Source organism: Siphateles boraxobius, unplaced genomic scaffold (assembly GCF_051911475.1).
Source record: "Siphateles boraxobius isolate OS27281-9 unplaced genomic scaffold, OSU_SipBor_1 25, whole genome shotgun sequence".
NCBI classification, from domain to species: domain Eukaryota; kingdom Metazoa; phylum Chordata; class Actinopteri; order Cypriniformes; family Leuciscidae; genus Siphateles; species Siphateles boraxobius.
In genome coordinates this window covers 8,398,183-8,415,000 of record NW_027508866.1, presented here as the reverse complement: position 1 = coordinate 8,415,000, position 16,818 = coordinate 8,398,183, and the positions used below count along the sequence as shown (strand labels likewise).

At 40.7% G+C, this 16,818-nt stretch overlaps 1 long non-coding RNA gene across 2 annotated transcripts in view; it reads left to right on the top strand.

The window, feature by feature from the left end:
* LOC143749852 (uncharacterized) overlaps positions 1–16,818 on the top strand; it is a 34,207-nt gene that overhangs the window by 4,726 nt on the left and 12,663 nt on the right. For both annotated transcript variants that reach the window (XR_013207080.1, XR_013207079.1), the window contains exon 3: positions 13,443–13,529. This is a non-coding gene — a long non-coding RNA (uncharacterized LOC143749852). The remainder of the gene's footprint in view (positions 1–13,442; positions 13,530–16,818) is intronic.

Genomic DNA, 16,818 nt, shown 5'->3' with positions numbered 1-16,818 from the left:
TTCACATTTGTGATTTTTTTTGTAGATATGTTTTTGTAAATGTTCTCAAAGACACTTACACTGCAAAAAATGATTTTCATAATTGTGACCCTGGATCACAAAACCAGTCACAAGTAGCACGGGTGTATTTGTGCCAAATAACAATACATTGACATTGATTTTTCTTTTATGCCAAAAATCATTAGGATTTTAGGTAAAGGTCATGTATGGTATTTTGTAAATTTCCTACCATAAATATATAAAACATTTATCTACTGTATATAAAACATTTATAGCATCTCACCCAAATATCGTCCTATCCTGACAAACCATACATCAATGGAAAGCTTATTTATTCAGCTTTTATATGATGTATAAATCTCAATTAAAAAAAAATGTACCCCTGCGACTGGTTTTGTGTTTCAGGGTAAAAATGTATTATTTTTCTTTTTGTTCAAAAATTCATAAACTTTTGTGTATGTGTGTGTGTGTGTGTGTGTGTGAGAGAGAGAGAGAGAGAGAGAGAGAGAGAGAGAGAGAGAGAGCATTATGTGTCTTGTTGATCTGGTATTATCTCCTGTGTGGGTTAGGGAGAGTATTATTATTAATATTGGCCACCTCCTGTGCATCAGTCCAGCTCGCTGTCACCACCCTCTCATCGCTTCCTGCTCTTTAATCACATGATAAGGCCCAATGACGCCTCCTGGACTGGCGTCATGCAGTGTGTGTTTGTGTGTGTGAGTGTGGATGTATGCATATGTGTCCCACATGGCCCACTGTTGATGTCAGTCACCCCAGGTGAGAGCCAGGCCTCCACCCTGTGTCCCTCAGCCTCCCGCTGTCTCTCCCCGTGATCTGACTGGGCAGCGTGGTGAGAGAAAGGCCCAGGAGAAATGTTGGCGCCCGCCTGTGGCACAGCTTATGGGAATTAATCTGGTTTTCCTGATGGCCCCTCTCTAATGGAGAAAGCAGTGTGTGCAGACATGAACTTCCACTTTCAGACAATGACTCTGCTGACGGAAGCAAGAAATTATGATGTTTTGAAAGAAGAAAGTCTATCTATCTATCTATCTATCTATCTATCTATCTATCTATCTATCTATCTATCTATCTATCTATCTATCTATCTATCTATCTATCTCGATCTGTCGATTTGTCTGTGTATCTTTTAAATATGATAAATATAAATAAACTGCTGTTTAGTGCTGCACATTGTAATATTGCAGTGATAATTATAAAATATTTGATTTTTTAAAATAATATATATTAAATTGTGTATGTTGTGTATGCCTCCAATATAACAATAGACAGTACTGTACAGTTCTTACGCACAGGCAGATGGATGGAAAATGTGCTTTGAATTTTGAACTGGAAACAAAGTGGTGAATTGGGAGTTCTCTTACGAGAGTATCTCTCGTACTGTGTAATATCTTACGCTATGGGGAAAACCTCTTTTCTACGAGATATTGAAGCCAAAAATTATCCTTAATTTTGAATTAATGTAAAACGCTGTGCGGCAGCATGCAGACATAGGCAAGACGGCTCGCGCGCCTATTGGCTGCCCTGCGGCAACAGCAGCAGCCTATCGAGAGAGGCCCTGCGTGACGTGATACCCAATGGGGGCGCTTTGCACCCATTTCGTCATGTCCCGCCAGAATAGGCGTGGCCTCTGCCTATAAATACGCTCGACTGGCTGATACAAACTGATTTTCATGTCTTCAGAGAAGCACTACTGCATCGCTGGATCCGGAGTGAGAAGCCACGCCGTTGACAGAAAGCCTTCTGCGGGACGAGCCTTCGAGCCTGAAGCCGCTGGCCTTCACCTCGCCACCTTCAGCCGCCGTACCTGCTATGCTTTCCGGCGTCTATATCCTTTCACTGCTAAGAGTGTGTGTTCGCCGCTGCGACTCACACTCTCACTGTATATCTCTCTCTCTCCTAAAAGAGCAGCGTCTTTTTAAATGAAGTTTTATGTAACAAAGTTCGGGAGGAGCATGTTCAGGTAATCATCCAATCAGCACAAGAAGAAGCCAGTATAAATAAAGCCTTCCCTTACCTCCTGTCTCATGACTAATTTCTCAGCATCTGACTCCGCCTCTGTGCAGTCATGTCCGAGTTAGAGCTCTTCCCCTCCGACGATGAATCTTTCATCACGGAGTCATCTCCACCGCAAAGCGCAGATCCAGCGACCCTTCCTTCTCCAGCAGCCAACGACAACATTGAGCCTCCATCCTTAACCAGGGGACGTCGGCCCGCCAGATCCTCTCCGCATACTCCAAGACGCCGAAGACTCCCCTCACCACCGCCAGCGAGGAACTCATCATCTTCATCATCGTCTTCCTCCGCGTCTTCCCACCTTCCAGCTCCCCCTAACATCCCTCCCATAGGGAAGTGGACAGTTAAGGGGCTAAGACAAGCCCTAATTAATTCTGATGCAAATTTCTCCCGCAGGATGAAAAAAGCAGAATTATTTAATTTATATGTCACCTTACAATCTTCTCACCTTTCTGTTTCAGCTCCAATTCCTTCGGCTCGAACGAGCAAGGCTCGCTGGGCCCCGATCGCTCGTCCCGCAGTACCTCCTTCCTCACTTGCAGCGCTGGGCTCCGCCCCCGCGCCACGGAGTCACAGACCTTCCGCTAGCCTGGGCCACGCCCAGGAACCAGTCACGGATGGGCGCCAATCTCCTCCAGGTCAACACCCCTCCTCAGCCCCTCCCATTGTGGTACCTCAGACTCTAGATCCCGGCAGTTCCACTTTCTTACACGATCCCCAAACGTTTTTCTTCCCTTCTACTTCTTTCAGTTTTCCTCCTTCCCAAGCGTCAAGTGCTCACCCTAACGTGAGGATGCCTCTGTTAGCTGGTCAATCTCCGGCGCATTTCTTTCCCCTCCCCTTTCCACACTATGCTCTTCCTATTCCTCCTCCTCCACCTAATCCGGGGGCCGTTCTCTGCGTGAGGATGCCTCGGCAAACGGCCACAGCCCCGATTTCCCATCCCTTTAACCCTCTCCAAGTGCGTTCTCCTTTCTCTCTCTTCTCAGCCACTCCTCAACCAGCCCCTCTGAATGCAGTAGCAACTGAACCTCCTCCAGTGACGAACAACATCAGAGCTCAAATCCTAGCAGGTGCAGATGTTGATTTGGGCTCTCTCCTGTCCTTGTTTCCCCCAGCTGAGTCCAATCGCCAAGTAGACTGCGGCGACATTTCAGTCACTCTTAAAAATAACTCACAGGTTACATCACGTTCATTGTCACTAGCCGAATTCTGTATCGCGTTCAGCCGCTATACAGAAATCATATGCTCGTCTTTTCCCCATAGACGGCGCGAGCTGAACGACTATCTGTCTATCATTGCGGAGCTCGCGTTGTCTTACGGGGGTAGTCATTTTTATACGTACCACAAGCTGTTTTCCGCAAAATGCGCCGTCCGCGTTTCCCAGTGGAATCAGTGTCCCTATTGGGGAGCGTTGGACACTGATCTCCATAACCGAGTCTTCCTCTGGTGCAGAAATATCTCTTGCGCAATCTGCAGATCCACAATCCATGCCACCACGGCATGCCCCCAAATTAATCCATCGATCCCTCCCTGCCCAGAGCAGAATGCCATAAAATCCACAAGTTACGTTCCGCGCCACGCAAGAGAAGATTTTTCAATTAGAGCACCATACTCGACACCCGATAGACAAGTTTGTAGGAACTTCAATGAAGGGAGATGCCCAAGACAACGCTGTCGTTTTCTCCACGTCTGCGATTACTGTGGCGGCGCACACGCCCGCGTGATATGCCCAGTCAAAAGATCTGTCAATAAAAACGCAAAAAACTATCTCTCAACTCCTGTGAATGTTTTCCGTCTAGCCGAAGAATTATCACACCACCCAAATGCCAACTTCACAAATTATTTACTGACAGGTCTCATTCAAGGCTTTAAACCCGGTGTAGAAAGCCATCCAACGCAAAATATTATCTGCCCTAACCTTCAGTCCGCCTTAGCAGAGCCTGGAGTAGTAAATAAGCTAATTAAAAAAGAAATTGAATCCGGTTTCATGATGGGTCCATTCGAGGCCCCCCCGTTTGACAAATTTCGCATCAGCCCCATAGGCGTGGCTACCAGGAAATTCTCGGGAAAAAAAGCGGTTGATAATCGACCTTTCAGCCCCCCATTATTCTCCATATCCGAGCCTCAATAGTCTCATCCCTCTCAAAGAGTATTCTCTCAACTATCATGATATCGAACAAGCCATAACCATGATTAAAATAGCAGGACGAGGTGCATGGCTTGCAAAAGTAGATATCTCCTCTGCCTTTAAAGTAATGCCAATCCACCCCGATTCATGGCACTTATTCGGTGTAAAATGGCAGAAAAAGTATTATTTCGCCGTGGGCTTAACTTTCGGCCTGAAAAGCAGCCCAAAAATCTTTGACACTCTCTCTGAAGCCATATGTTGGATCCTTTCCAATAATTATGCAATTCCTCATCTTCTCCATCTGCTCGACGATTTCCTAATAATTTCACCTCACGACACCATCCCCGAGGCTCACCTCCTCATAGTGAAAAAAGTTTTCGCCAAGCTAGGGATTCCGTTAGCCCAGGAGAATCGGGAGAATCGGGTGTAGTTGGACCCGGGTCCATCGGGTCCAACTACATCCATCGAGTTCTTAAGCATCAATCTGGACTCAGCAAAATTCCAGGCCTCACTGCCTAAGGAAAAAATCGATCGCATAATTTTAATCGCTTCTAATTTTACAGACAGCACAGATTGTTCAAAACGCGAACTTCTCTCGCTGCTGGGCCACCTAAATTATGCGATGCGCATTATTCCACAGGGCAGACCCTTTATCGCGCATCTCCTAGCCCTCTCTTCATCTGTTCATGCGCTGGAAGATCGGATCATCCTTTCTGGCGAGTCAAAAAACGAGCTAAAATTATGGATTAATTTCCTCAATCAGTGGAACGGCTTAATTTTTTTTTACGACGACTTTATCTCTCTCCCCCTCGATATCAAACTGTTCACAGACGCAGCTCCCTCGATCGGCTTCGGCGGCTATTACCAAGGACGCTGGTTCGCGTCTCCCTGGCCCCCTCAGCTCCTAGACACACCCCAGTCTTCAGCCTCCTCTGCCCTTTTCGAGCTCTACCCAATCGTCGTCGCTGCTTCCCTATGAGGGAAAAAATGGTCAACCAAAAGCATCCAAATCCATTACGACAACGAAGCAACCATGCACTGTATCAACAAGGGTCGTTCTCGCTCACCTGCGCTTATGCCACTCCTCAGACGCCTCATATGGATCTCCGCATGCGACCAGTTCTTAATAACTGCAAATCACGTCCCAGGGGCTCAAAACCAAATCGCTGACTCTCTCTCCCGTTTCTCTTTTCAGAAATTCAGGATGCTGGCACCAGAAGCAGACCCCACTCCAACTCCAGTACCTCCTTATTTGCAGCTGATCTTCCCATAAACCATCCGCTAAAATCCCTCCTGGACACGTCCATTGAATCCATCCTCCAAGCCGTTTCTCCCAGAACCCTGCAAACCTATTTCATCGCATGGAAATCGTTCAAATCATTCCACCTCTCTCACAACCTGTCGTTTCCCGAATTTTCTCTTTTAACAGTTACTTCATTCATATCTCATCTTCATAGTATTAAAGGTCTCCAAGCCGGATCCATTAAAAGTTATCTAAGCGGCATTCAATTCTTCCATAAATTAATCCATGGTAAACCTACACCTGCAATAAATAACTCCCAAACGTCCATTCTAGTTAAGGGAATCCAAAAATACCGCCCCACGCGCCCAGATACCAGACAACCAATCACAATCGATATACTCACCAGATGCATCTCATCACTCCGTCTTGGATACCACTCCACCAACACCGCCTATACATTAGAAGCTATGTTCATCCTAGCATTCTTCGGTTTCCTCCGCTGTTCCGAACTGACCATCACTTCCTTATTCGACCCAAATATCCATCCCACTATGTCAGACCTTCAGATCGTAGATAATGAAACCATATCATTTTTCATTAAACAAAGCAAAACGGACAGAGACAAAAGAGGTCACGTCGTTTATATTTTCAATCTACAAACTCCCATACAACCGTACCATGTGCTTTTTAATTACCTGCAGTACAAACTTTCCTCGTCCAAATACCCACTCGACCCTCTTTTCACTAACGACTCCAATCATCCAGCTACGAGATTTTGGTTCCAAAAGCATCTTAAAGCAGTCCTCATCAAATCCGGCATCACAGCAGAGCATTTCTCTAGCCACTCATTCCGCATCGGAGCAGCTACCACAGCCGCTCAAAAAGGTCTCTCCCAACAACAAATCAAAACCCTCGGTCGCTGGTCATCGAATGCCTTCAAAACCTATATTAGGTCTAGCCGTTTTTTCATCAGAAATGCTCACCAAGCCCTAACTAATTAATTAAATTATAATTATCACCTGCTGCGCCTCATTTCAGTTACATCCGTTTACACCAAACCTTCTGATTACATCTGGGCTCGCCGCTTGCACGCTCGCTTAATATACATAGGGTACGTTTTTCAATCATATGCAGACTCCCCCGTTCGCACGCAGCGATGACTCACCCGTTCGAAGGCCAGGTTCCGCCCCCCTTCCAAAACGGTGGTTGAACCCTCCCGTTCGAATTGCTGTGAGAGTCTGCCCGTCTTAGTCGTTGCCGGACGACCGCGCTCGTGTTGCCAGGTGGGCTCCCCATTCGTCGGGACGTGAGGGGTCTTTCCCGTGCCCCAGCCCCCCTTCGAAGCGCCGTTCGAGCCCTTCCGACCGAGTCCAGCGGGTGACCTCCGTCCAACCTGGCGAGGCTTACCCGTCCGATGCCGTGAGCATATAAGTTCCCGTCGGACGCTGCGAGAGCCCTCCCGGGTGAACGGTTAAACTCTTCCACAAATTCACGCTCGCATAATTCTTGCGTCAGCGAGCTGTCAGTTCAACTGCAGAATGGGGTCGGGCCGAATTCTGAGCTCGGAGCCCTCCCCCCGGACAGCAAGCCAAATACGCATTATAATATTACATCAGATTTCATTAACATGTAAACTCGTGAAATGAAGTTTTATGTAACAAAGTTCGGGAGGAGCATGTTCAGGTAATCATCCAATCAGCACAAGAAGAAGCCAGTATAAATAAAGCCTTCCCTTACCTCCTGTCTCATGACTAATTTCTCAGCATCCCACCACCACTCCTTCACCCCACATTCGGCTGGGTCCGCTCATAGATACCTATGATCTCTAAGGTCATGGGGGGAGTTCTCTGGGGTCGGGCCGAATCATGAGCTCGGAGCCCTCCCCCCGGACAGCAAGCCAAATACGCATTATAATATTACATCAGATTTCATTAACATGTAAACTTGGGGAAATTAAGGATAATTTTTGGCTTCAATATCTTGTGGAAAAGAGGTTTTCCCCATAGCGTAAGATATTATGCAGTACTTGTTCCCTCTCTAGAGTATGTTATTTGTGTGTGTGTGTGTGTGTGTGTGTGTGTGTGTGTGTGTGTGTGTGTGTGTGTGTGTGTGTGTGTGTGTGATCCTTGTCCTTGTGGGACATTATTATTTGATCCCTGTGAGGAAAACAGCTTATAAATCATACTAAGTGATGTTTTTTTTTAATGTAAAAATGCAGAATGTTTTCTGTGATGGATAGGGTTAATGTAAGGGTATAGAATATAGTATAGAATATAGGGTATAGAATATACAGTTTGTACAGTATAAAAACCATTACGCCTATAGAGACTCCCGTAAACCACATATTCATGTGTGTGTGTGTGATCTCACACTGTAGTTTAGCCAAAAGTGAATGAGTCCAGAGAGCCTAATTCCTAAGCTCTGCCACAGGAATGTTTCAGTGATCTAACTAGAGTGACACTCCATTGGAATGTCTGTGCTGTTGTCACTGTGGCCCAGCAATGACAAAAGGAAGTTGATTTAGGACGGGCTCAACGGGGAAATGTGGCAAGATGATATGATGAGATTGTTATGCCAGAAATTAAAGCTTTGGCTTTAGACAAGGGTTTAATTTGATTTGACTTATTTTAAAAATTAAAAACATAATGCATGGTGATGTGGTACATTAGTATGTATCAGGCATTGTTGTCTTGATATTCGTATTGTTTTAACGCCTTGGCTTATTGATATATTTATTTAAATAAAAATTTTTAAAAAAAGGTTGCACACACACTATCACGCATATACCTTTCAAAGATTTGGGGTTGGTGAGATTTTGTAATGTTTTTGAAAAAAGTCTATGCTCACCAAGCCTGCATTTATTTGATCATAAAATACAGTAAAAACAACATTGTGAAATATTATTAACTGTTTTGTTGCAGTATTATTAATTATTATTTGTATTATTAAATGTAATTTATTGCTGTGATGTCAAAGCTGAATTTTCAGCATCATTATTCCATTCTTCAGTGTCACATGATCCTTCAGAAATCATTCTATATGTAGATTTGGTGCCCAACTTTTCTTCCTCAAATTGAAAACGGAGGTCCTTCCTAAAGGGTTAGTTCACCAGAAAATGAAAATGATGTCATTAATGACTCACCCTCATGTCGCTCCAAGCCCGAAAGACCTCCGTTCATCTTCGGAACACAGTTTAAGATATTTTAGATTTAGTCCGAGAGCTTTCTGTCCCTCAATTGAAAATGTATGAACGGTATACTGTCCTTGTCCAGAAAGGAAATAAAGACATCATCAAAGTAGTCCATGTGACATCAGTGGGTTAGTTAGAATGTTTTGAAGCATCGGAAATACATTTTGGTCCAAAAATAACAAAAACGACGACTTTATTCAGCATTGTATTGTCTTCCGGTTCTGTTGGGGATCCGCGTTCAGTGACGCTGCTGACGTTAGACGAGCTGACGTCTGTCTGGTGCGCCCGAGCTTCGTTTACAGTCTGAGGGAGACGCACGCTGGAAACAAAACAATCTTCACAAACATGTCTAAGGATTTCCACACAGAGTGAGACTTGCATTTTTTTGCCCAGCCATATTTATTTGAACCCGAATACACGGACGCACCAGATAACACGTCAGCAGCGTCTTACGTCATCAGCGTCACTGCGGACTCGTGAACGCGGATCCCCAACAGAACCGGAAGAGAATACAATGCTGAATAAAGTCGTAGTTTTTGTTATTTTTGGACCAAAATGTATTTCCGATGCTTCAAAACATTCTAACTAACCCACTGATGTCACATGGACTACTTTGATGATGTCTTTATTTCCTTTCTGGACAAGGACAGTATACCGTTCATACAGTTTCAATGGAGGGACAGAAAGCTCTCGGACTAAATCTAAAATATCTTAAACTGTGTTCTGAAGATGAACGGAGGTCTTACGGGCTTGGAGCGACATGAGGGTGAGTCATTAATGACATCATTTTCGTTTTTGGGTGAACTAACCCTTTAAAACGTTTGGTGGAAACTGTGATACTTTATTTTAGGATTTGTCGATGAATGCAAAGTTCAAAAGTACCTTTGTGTAAGTATTATTAGACGTTTTGAAATTTTGCAATATGGAATATCAGACTGCCTTCAATGATGTGTAGCTTGTCATATCATGTTGCCGTCATGTCACAGACCAGGATCCTCTGTGTCTTTAGTCATTGGGTGTCTGACACATTAATGTGTCTTTGAGGATGTGTATACTAATTTACAGCATATGCTGGGACAGACTTGTAATCATTATACTGGCATGCATTACCTGTAATGTCCCCTGTCAATTATACTACCACCTTCTCCATCTCCTCCATTCACAGACTTAATTATAGTCCTGTTAAGAGGTTTTTCATTTTCTTCTCCGTCTCATTTGCACTCACATTTACTATTGCACACAGTTTCATGTGTTGGCCTCTTGTTTGATCTGCTATATTTTATATTACATTATGAGCTTGGCTCTAGTTCCTGGACAGTTCTGACAGAAATCTCGCCCTGCCAAGCGGCCAACTTTGTTTGTTTGTTCTCAACATGCAAATTGGTAACTTATCTAAAACATTTGTACATGTGGAAAACTATATAAATATGCCAGGAAAATACTTTATAGTTTTTCACAGTTGCTTTGATACATTTCTCAGATCACACCTGAAACTACTTGTTCACATTATCTAGTCACTTGTGCACATCATAAAAGCAAACAAGTTGCAAATGCTTTTGTACGTTCATGCAATTGAGTATGCACAGAACAATTGTCTGCTATATTATCAATTGCTAATGCCATGAAGCTCATGTACTGTATTATACTTGCTCCCTGTTGAATAGTCTTACCCCTAAAAATATCTTGCTTGGTTGAAAGGTGCAGCAGTAGCATTTTTAGACTTACAGTAGCATATTACACTTGCATTTTACAGTATATAGCAAATAAACTTTATACAGAAAAAGACAGGGCTTGAAATTCTGCAAGAGATTGCGCATAATTTACTCATTCAAAATCCTGCACACCCAAAGTGCACGCACATAAAGACAAGTATTGGCTATATAAAACACTATAATGGGTCCATGCGTCAGGTCTTAAACCGACAGCAGCCTATAGGCCTACCGGCTGCCAAATTATGAGATAATATTAAAAATTATCTATAATGCAGTTTTTCCCGAAGGTATCAATGTCAAAATTGTGTCCAGTGAAAATGCTGAGTGACTAGCAACTTTGGAAAACCACTAGCCACAATGACTGCCTGGTGAGCAAAAAAGATAATGTCAAGCCCTGTGACACTGTTATGACAACGTGGCTAAACATTTTAACTATCTTGTTTGTGAGCAATGACACAGGGACTGTCATTCTGATAGCACAGATATGTTCATTAATAAATACTTGCTTTTGAGAGACGAGCTAAGGATTTTGAGCAAGTTACAGGCTTGTGCAGGTAGTCCATTGTCTGGTGCTGTTTGTGCGAATTGTTTGTGTGAATTGTTTCGAGAAATTAACGTTATCTCACGACCAGTTCGTATGTAGGCCTATTTTATGAGGTGGCTAATTCTTACGAATTCGTACGCATGTCTAAACCCCAGTGACGGGTTTAGGGGCGGGCAGGGGTGGGTCATTAGTACGAATTCGTACGATTATAGCCACCTCGTAAAATAGCCTACGTAGTCTACGAAATACGAATTGCCGTGAGATCGGGTTGAATGAACTTACTGGTTTGCAAATGTTAAGGATGATTCGAGAAATGCACCAAAGCGACTGAGAAAAGCTGTAACAACGAATAGATTTATGAACGAGATCTGTCATTTTATCATTATTTATAGTAGGCTATTTATTAATATTTTAGATGTATGTTTTCAGTTTTCATTTTAGTTTAAGCTTTGTTAGGCCTATATGCTTTTGTCATTTTGTGTAAATATATATATATATATATATATATATATATATATATATATATATATATATATATATATATATATATATATATATATATATATATATATATATATGAATAGCTCAAATTTATTTTCATTTCAGTTTTAGTAATTTTGGAACTTACAAGTCAAACATGATTTATTTAGTTTAGTTTATTTCGTTGTCAATGCAGCATTTCTAATTTTTGTTTGTTGTTTTAACAGCATTTCTAATTTTTGTTTGTTGTTTTAAGTTTAAGTTTTTCATCTAATATTTTATTTTATTTCAGCTTTATTTTAATTCATGAAAACAAATTTGAATAGTTTTAGTTTAATAACACATTTTTAACATTATCATTAACTATAATCTATACTGTTTTTATCGAATATACATGTTTTTGTATAAATTCAGTTTTACCTCTGAGAGGATAAGTTGCACAGATAAAGTGAACAAGTTTCCCACAGTGTCTAGTGTAAACTATACCGACAGGTTTAACAAATACACCACAAGCTTTTCTGATTGCTTCACTGTCTTAATGGGCTGATGGGATTCTGCTGTCTGTCCCATAGGAGCTCTCCTGTATAAGTTTTAATCATAATATGTTGCTATGGTAACAACATAACACACAAGCACTCCCACACCCTGCAGCTCCAGCTCGGTTTAAGGAACATGAAAACCCGTAGGGTGGAATCACTATGAGAAATAATAGATCATATATAAAAAACTCTCACGCATGTAAGTAAATCCAGACTAAATTAAAATGCAATCAGCAACTGAATGCATGCTAGAACGTTTTCTGTTTGTTCTGCTACAGGGTTGCAAAAGAAAACCGTCTGTTGTGATTAATTACAATGGGATTAATAATGAGCAGTAGTGCTTGCTATGACAAGTATCACTAATACTGTTGCTCGTATTTAGGATTAGGGAACAAACCACTAACAGTAAATATTACAATTTGGTGCATAACTCAAAAGACATGAATTATGCCTCAGATAATAGGTTTTGTTGAGGAGAGGTGTGTTATTGCTTTTCTAAGCAATCAGTCATACGCTTTTATACCTGCCAGATTAAGTACATTGAAAGAGACCCAGGACATATTCAAAAATCTGAATATCAGAGAGAGTAGGCTATATATATCATATTTGATCAAGAACATCATATCTTTTGACTTGTGAAAATAAGCAGTAAACCAAAACAACCACATAAGCTAGCAACCACATACACACACACACACACACACACACACACACACACACACACACACACACACACACACACACACACACACACACACACACACACACACACACACACACACACACACACACACACACACACACACACACACTTTTGTGTGTTCAAAAGTTTGGGTCAGTATTATTTTTCTATGCTTTTATTTAGAACGGACTGTTCAAAACTGACAGTGTGACAGAATTTGAAGACTTTTGCGGGGTTTCCTTCTTTTTTTACTTTGACCTCTCAGTTTAATGACAATAAATGTTTCTTGAGCAGCAAATCAGCATTTTAGAATGATTTCTGAAGGATCATGTGACACTGAAGACTGGAGTAATGATGCTGAAAAATTCAGCTATGTTAAAATAGAAACAGTTCTTTTAAATTGTAATATTATTTCACAACATTATTGTTTTTACTGTATTTTCGATCAAATAAATGCCTTGATGGGCATAAGATACTTTTTTCAAAAACATTAAAACTCGTACCAACTCAAACGTTTGAACGATAGTGTGTAACTATTGTTTAAACACTAACAATGTCATTGCAACATTCTAACATTACTGTTTTGTGAGTGTGTGCACTCAAGTGAACTGACTTAGTCATAAACCATCAGACACGTTAAATGCAACAGTTTTTAAAACATGCATAGTTTCTCAGTGAATCAGGGAATCACAGCCATTTAAAACCTCGCACGGATACCATTCCAAGCGCACAGAGAATGACTTACCCGCAGGGAAGTGAGAATTATTGAATAAGAACAACAAGTTATAATTAGGGGTGTGGACCCGCTTGCTGTAATGCTGTAAAAGATCAGACTCACACAAATATATACTCTATGTAACATGTTCATTGTATCTTGTGCTCTACAGAGGGATTAAGCACCAGCTGTGAGACACCACCTAATTACCTTATACTTGAGCTGTGGATTACACCCAGATGAGAAGGTACTACCAGTGGTAAGAGATCTCACCCCTCTCAGACAGGCCCAGACAGGCCTGCTTCAGACCTGGGACAAAGTAACGAGTTTCATACATCCATCTCTTGGGGTTTGTAAGGTGTTTGCTGTTGACAAGTGTGGTCGAGGGTGGTGGTGCTGGTCCTTAGAAGATGTGCAGTGGGTCTTTTGCCAAGGTTTGCATTAACATTATGTGCGAAAGGTTTGTTGCATTAGGTATCGTCAGGAACTAACAATGAATTCTTTCAATGTTCATTTCTACTTATTTTACTTATTTATTATGAACAAACAAATTAACAATGAACAAATAATATAATATAATATAAATGCTGTAATAAAATTAAAGCTTTTTGTAAATTTTTATCATAGCTTATATGTCCCTAATGCATTTTTAAAATTAAAAAATATATTTGTGTAAGTAATACAACAATATATTATTAGTTTGATACCTATTAATGTTAACAAAAAAAAAACTTACAGTATTTTAAATTATTACCATTGCTTCTAAATGTCACAAATACATTTTTTTTTTACAATTAAAATAATATACTTTTACACCTTTTGCACAAATCTTGGCTTTGTCTTGCTGTGATGCCCATAAGTGAAATTTAAACCTGAATTCTAAAAAACATTGTTAATCCACTGGCAAATTGGCTATATTGAGCATTTAAGTCATTTAAAGTATAATAAGGACAAAACAAATACTTAGAAATTTATATATATTTCAACTAATTATTTCAACTTTTTACCCAAATTATGTTGATAATATCATTTGTATTAAATTAGATTGATAAATGAAAAATAGGAGCACAATCACTAATGGTCTCGGACATTAGACCTCGGTGTAGATATTATAAGACTGGCGGATCTACCTGAAGAAGAACATTCACCACTAAAAGGTTCTTATGTATGAGTACTTGGTGCGTTCACTTGGAAAGTAGGTGGGTGGATGTGGCACTTCAGATGCTGTGATATGATGATTTCACATGTCTGTCCGTCTCTGGCTCTCCATTTTTTTTTCTTTCCTGAGAACAAAACGTGTCTGTATAAAAGCACCGCTGGACGGAGAGTGAATTAAGCTGAGCCTGCTCTAATGGAAAGGCCAATAATTGCTCTGTCTGTTAAAAGATACAAAGTGGGAAACATGGGGATAAGAGTGTGCTATTGAAAGTGTGAACGGGAATAAAAGGACTAATCATGAGGGTTTTTTCACAACCCTAAAATGCTGTGCTAGTTAAAGGTCAATCTTTATTAGTGGGCTAGTTTTAGCTCATGCAGACCTACAGCCCAGTTCATCTCTTCAGAGTGTAATTTGGTCTTTATGAAAAGCAAGAGATATTATTTGAATCAAAGGCCATCTGAAAAAGTGTACAGCCGATGTAATAAAGCTGTTGCACAATGGTTAATATTCCTGTGTGGAAGGCGGAGATAATGGCATCATGCGGTGTCGTAATAGTTAACGTTACTCAGAGAAATTACCAAAATGGCTTTGATGTGGTGTTCAGACTCTTTGGAAGATGGACATTATGAAGGTTATTTTCAGATGTCTTTCTCTTTTGCACTCAAAGTATTTTCTGAAAGTTATGACTCAGAAGGGAATACACGACTACAAAACTTTTGGGCCTTGAGCTCTCTGGAAAGAAAGTTGACATTTGCGCTGACGAAGACAAGTGTGTTCTCTGCGTGTTCTCCGCCGTGTCTCTCTCCGGCCTGTCTGTTGTGGTGTGTTTTGTCTGATCATATTCCGTTGACTGCTGTCTATCCCTTCACTCTCCAGGAAATTGTGTTGAATCTGTGACGCAAGGCCAACTCTCACAAGCTCATTTTGATTCGATTATGGCTCACCTAATCAAATTTAGGCTTTAATGCTTTTCTCAATTTAATCTTGGCTATCAAAGATGCTCCTCAATACCTCACTACTGCAACCAGGTTGTGAAACCATGGGCAACGTGCCTTCAAGATGCCCCAGAAAAGAGTTTAAAGTGCCAAATCAGATTCATTTCAGCTAAATGATGAGATGAATCCTGCATTTTAGAAGATATGTGTGTAATGGTGAATGTGAAGTTTTCTGTGTAGGTTTTATGCATTTAATTATGGTGTTGCATTGAACCAAAGGCTTTGCTCAGTAAACTGTTGACCTCTGACTCCACTTAAAGACTTTTTATGCTCAAAAGATGTGGTCATTTGTGTAGCTCTATCTATTCTAATAAAAATATGCAGTCCACAAATCAACTGTAAGACAAAATAAAGAAGACCGTGAGACAAAATTTATATGAATAGCGTTTGCCTCTTAGGTTTCTAAATAACTAGAATTATACATTTTTCTGTAAATTTAGGCTGTAAAAAATATTTTTTTGTATCTAATTGGAAACTTTAAATTTTTAATTGCAAGAAAATTGCAGCTCCTTAATTCTCGAAATTCTTCTCGAAATTCTCGTTTCTGAACCAGTGGTGCATGGGCCGTATTTTTACTACCAGGGGGTTGGTAGTACCATGTCAGATATTTGTATTTTTTTAAACATGACATGTTCCAATAAAAGAATAAGCCATATAACTAATTATATGGCTGAATATTGGATAACTGCCTTAAGTAGTGAATTATACTTGCTTGCATTTGCATTGCAAAGAAGCTAGTTATTTTAGTTGATGAAGTTTTAAATATGAATATATCTTTCTTACACAAAGGCATCGCTTCAGAAGGCCTTTATTAACCCCCTGGAGCCGTATAGATTACTTTTACAATGGATGGATGCATTTTTTGGGGGCTTCAAATTTCGGGCTCCCACTGCCATTACCATTATACACCTTGGATTAGCCAGGAATTTTTTTTTTGTATAACTCTGATTGTATTTGCCCTGAAAGAAGAATGTCATATACACCTATGATGGCTTGAGGGTGAGTAAATCATGGGTGGGTAGTAACAAAGTACATTTACTCCATTACATACTTGAGTATTTTTTTGGGAAAATTGTACTTTTAAGAGTAGATTTAAATGTGGGTAGCCTTATTTTTACTTTAACTCGAGTACATTTCTAATGAAAAAACTGTACTTTACTTCATTACGTTGGGCGACGTTCCTCTCGTTACTTTATTTTAATGCGATACATGTTAAATGCGTAGTTTATTCCAAGCGCGCTGTATCTATTTTATGGGCATGAGCGATGCTCAATTCATAATGATTTCCATTACACGACAGTAGATGTTAAAAGTCCATGCTGATTTGTACTCGGCTTTCGCCAAGATAAGCACCAACTAAGACGTAGCTTTACAGTAACCTATGCTTCTCCATC